The sequence below is a fragment of the Tupaia chinensis genome, unplaced genomic scaffold, assembly GCF_000334495.1.
Source record: "Tupaia chinensis unplaced genomic scaffold, TupChi_1.0 Scaffold000186_1, whole genome shotgun sequence".
NCBI classification, from domain to species: Eukaryota; Metazoa; Chordata; class Mammalia; order Scandentia; family Tupaiidae; genus Tupaia; species Tupaia belangeri.
The window spans coordinates 133487-137723 of NW_006159661.1; the positions used below are offsets into that span (position 1 = coordinate 133487).

General features: G+C 54.1%; 1 protein-coding gene across 1 annotated transcript in view; it reads left to right on the plus strand.

Moving 5' to 3' along the window:
- GJB2 (gap junction protein beta 2) overlaps nt 1-4237 on the plus strand; it is a 5388-nt gene continuing 1151 nt past the window's right edge. The window contains exon 1 of the mRNA XM_006146713.3: nt 1-205. The gene's annotated coding sequence lies outside the window, so the exon portion shown is untranslated. The remainder of the gene's footprint in view (nt 206-4237) is intronic.

A 4237-nucleotide genomic window follows, 5' to 3' on the forward strand; every position in this document is an offset into this window, starting at 1 on the left:
GCCGGAGACAGGTGTAGAAGACCCGCAGCGCCCGGCGCGCTCCGCTCTCCCCGACTCCCAGCCAGTCGGCGGCGCCCTATCCCGCCGCCCGCGCCGAGGCGCCCCGGCCCAGGACCCGCCCGGTGACCGCAGGAGCCTCCCCGCCGCCGCCGAGACCCCCTCGCTGACCTCCCGCCCCGCCCGGTCCTGCTTCCTCCCCACCCAGGTGAGGTCGCGGGCCTGTGCGCCACCGCAGGCTGCAGACTGCCGGGGGCCGTGGGACCCGGGCGGGAAAGCCCCGCGGGACGGCCTGGGGCCATGGGGCGGCCTGGGACCGTGGGACCCGGCGAGGGCGCCCGGCCACAATGGTCCGGGACAGCCAGATCCCGCGAGGCGTTTTCTGGAGGCCGAACCCGAAAGCGCCGAAGCCGCGGCGCAGTCCCTGCCCCGGCAGTCGCGACCGCTGACTTGGGGCGGGAGGCAGGTGGCCAGGGCGAACTTCTGGAGCGGGCTCGGACTTTCTACCCAGGCTCCGAAGTGGGGCTCGGCCGGTGGGGAGGCGGAGGGGACGCGGCGGTACCGCCCCGGAGCTGGAAGGGGTCGGCTGCCAAGCGCGGGGCGGGGAGGGAGCGCGCTGACCCGACCGCGGCGCGATCGTGGCGGGGTCGCCGGCGTTCCCTCGGGGTGGCTCTCGCGCTGTCGCCTGGCTGCCTTATCGACCGCCACCCGAAGTTTTACACTGACCGAAAACTTAGCTTAAACAGAAAGCTCGGTTTCGTTGGCTAAGCAGGAAGCCTCCGCCGAAGTCATCTGACCTTTAGCTCCTCTCGCCGCCTCGGCAGAGCGCGCTCGGGTCGGGGCCGAGGTCCGGGCCGGGGCCGGGCGGAGGTTATCTAGAACTCCCGCGCAACGCAGCTCCCGGGAGCTTGGAGACCCGAGCCCAGACCTGAGCCAAGATTTTGTTGCTTCTCTTTTTCCCTGAGCTCTTCAGGAGCGTTTGCTTCCCGGCGTCGCCCTCCAGCTGGAAGGAAAGGTTTTAGGACACTTGTTCGCGAATGAGGTGGTGCGCACCTGAGGACCCGGTGCTTCGGGACGGTTGCGTCAGCCTGGCGACGTCGGGTCGCTGGCGGCCGCGCTAAGCCGGAACCGCGTGCATCTTCCAGCATTCTAGCTCTGGACACGATGACCCTTTACCTGGGACTGTCTTTGAGAGGTGTGGGACAGCTATGTCCTCCTGTGCCCTTCGTATCCGTTTCGAAACTACTTATCAGTCTGTCACAACCACAGGCACCTGTAGGGGGCTGGGGGTCGGGCTGCACGTGGATAGCTAGTCCAGATAAAGCATGGATCACTGAAAGGTTAAAAGGTTAGGGGTAAAGAACTCCTTTTGCCTTTTCTGGAGCTTGGTGGTTCACCAAGTGCCTCCCCAAAGAACTGAACCAGTTTCTCAAGCCAATTTCTCAACTCCCCTCTGGCAGTGCCACTGACAATTGCAGGGTTGCACGGCCCCCCCGGAGGCACCTGCGTGGGACAGCCCCGGGTCCGGTCGGGTCCGAAGGCTGGGAGAGCGTCTCCCCAGTCGATTTGAAAGTTGAAACTGATTTCCTCCTGTTTGCTCACTCTGTCTTAACCTCTTATCCCCATACAATGGGGGAGGGTCCTTTTTTTTTTTCCTCTTATGAGAAATCGCCCCCTGGGGGGGATGGCCAAGCCAGAACCCCTTCTCCTCCATTCTCTCGGGATCTTGGGCTCGCATGCACATGCGCCCAGAGTGAGTTTAAGCCACCGGTCTGGGACTCGACCCTCGGTCGACTACGTGGGAGTCCAGCAACATAGCCATTACGCCAACTGCTGGGCCCGGGAAGGGCCCATTTTTAATTTACTCCTGTACCCCAAAGAGCCCTTAAGACAGATAGCTGTCGCTCAATCTTTAAAAAGAAATATAGAGTTTACTTTGAACTGTGTTTTCCTCAGCTGACGAGGAGGTGTAGGTTTGTGTTTGCTACTGTGGAAAAGGGCAGCCGCACAAGCCCCGCCCTCCCCCACCCCCACCCCAGGTTTTCGGCCAGGTGTGCTGAGTAAACCAGGCGGGAGTTTATTTCAGTGGCTGCCCTGTTTTCCACTTAGGTGCTCCGGAGAACTGGAAAGCCTAATTCCATAGGTGGTTTTCGAATCTGAATGTTATTGTTTCCAGTGATCCTCCTGTTAGACCTTTAGCAGCACTACCCACTCACCTTAGGGGCTCTCAGTCAGTCTGGATTTAAGTGGGTCAGGGCTGAACCAGGACTAAACCTCTGTTGTTTCCAGTGTTTCTCTTCTTCAAGCTGAATGGGACCAAATGTTTCGCACTTGTATTTCGATCTGTCTCACTTTTCATGCCCGTGTCTCTCCTCCCTCCTGTGACTACGGTGGCATTGGGTGGGTCCGTGCAGATCTTGGTGCCTCCAGCAGCAACTGGGTAACCAGTCCCACTTTGGAGTCTGTCAGGAAACAGGAAGCAGCATGCCTCAAATGAGGAGAGCAAGATGCTTTTAAGTAAGAGCAGAAGGAGGATTCACTAGCAGCTTAGGAGTGGAAAAGAGATGACTCATTAGATTGTGGAAAGGGTGGAATCTTGTTTAGAAGAGGGGTTGATTGTGACAGATGGGGTGTAACTGAATTGATGAAGACATTTCATGTCCTGGGATGAAAAGAAGCCTCCTTGGTCATGGATGACCCACCCACAGCTTCTCCACATCCCTTTTCAATAAAGCGTATGCTACCCCAGCAAGCTTTGGTTCCGAAATGCAGTTCTCTGATGGCACTTGATTGGATCATAACTGAGGAATCACTGAGTTTAATTTTCTGTCATTTTTCAAAACGTATCTCTTTAGACACACTCCACGGCTAGCTCCATCGCCTGCTGGTTAAAGCAGCTGGATCCCACATGGCCCACCCTGCAGTGTGAGCCTGGATCCAGTGGCTTGAGACACATACCATGCACTTGTGCATGCATGCCCAGAATCCTGAGGAAGGAGAAAAGGAGGAGAAGGGATTGCAGTGTGACCATTCCCCATAGAGGGAGCTTCCTCTCACTCTGTCCCTCCTTGTCTCTCTTTAGTGAGTGCATATGCCCTCTGGCAAAATTTTAAAAATAAATAAACACTTCTAAGTTAAAACTATATCCCTCAATAACCATGAACAGTTGCTACATTTATCAAAATGGATCTCTTGGACCAATCCATGGCCTGGTGGCTAAGGCGGCTGGATACCACATATGGCCAACTGCATAGTCTGAGTCTTGGAACTGGTAGCTTGAAAAACACACGGGGCGCAGATGTGTGTGCCCAAAATCCTGAAAGGGGGAAGAAAGTGTTGTAGTATGACTATTTACTATGGTGAGGCCGGGGGGCTTTCTTTCTTTCCTGTTCTCTCTCTTTGTCTGTGTCTTTCTCCAGGAAGCATATGAGCCCTCAAACAAATTTAAAAAAATAAATAAAAAGATGTCTCTAAGCACCAATGGGGCAGTCAATCCCAGCATGACAATGAGGACATTGATGGCATCAACCCATACAAACCAAAATAAACCCAAAAATCCATGGCCATAGTGACTGGCTCCATAGAGAAACCATTTCTAACTTTCTCCTTTCAGATAGAAAGAACAAGGTGTTTTGTGAAATTTTACCTTGGGGTGCCTCAAATGTAAACTTAACAATGGGTAACAACCATTCCACTGCTGTCTCCTAAGTCCGTGAAAATCAACTGAAATATTTTAAGTGACTCTCCAGGGAGACTTCATACAATGCTGGATTCAGCAGACTTCTGTAAATTTACTTCTTAGCCTGTACTGGGCCTCTTGGCCTTTCAGGCAGGATTGGCCCAAGCTAGCTTCAGTCTAGTACTAGAGTCCAAACCCTGAGGCTAGCAGTAGGGCTGACTGTTGCAAGCTGAGTAACCACTGGGTAGGCGAGACTCAGTGTCTGCCGGGGATTCAATGGATTCAGGCAGAACTAGTTGGCTCCTTTAAGTTAAGAAGTACTTTGCTCGTGGCACTCCTCCACACCCCAGATTTTACCATGCGTGAAAGATGAGGTAAATTACTCAATTGAACAAGCTATTCTCTATTAAAGGACACATAAAAACATGTCCGGGATGGTTTGAGAGCTATACATCTAATCCTATGGCAAACGAAGTTCGTTTTGTTTTCATCTCTCTCTCTCTCTCTCTCTCTCTCTTTCTCTCTCTCTCTCCCGCAAGCACACGCACCCTATAGCAAAAA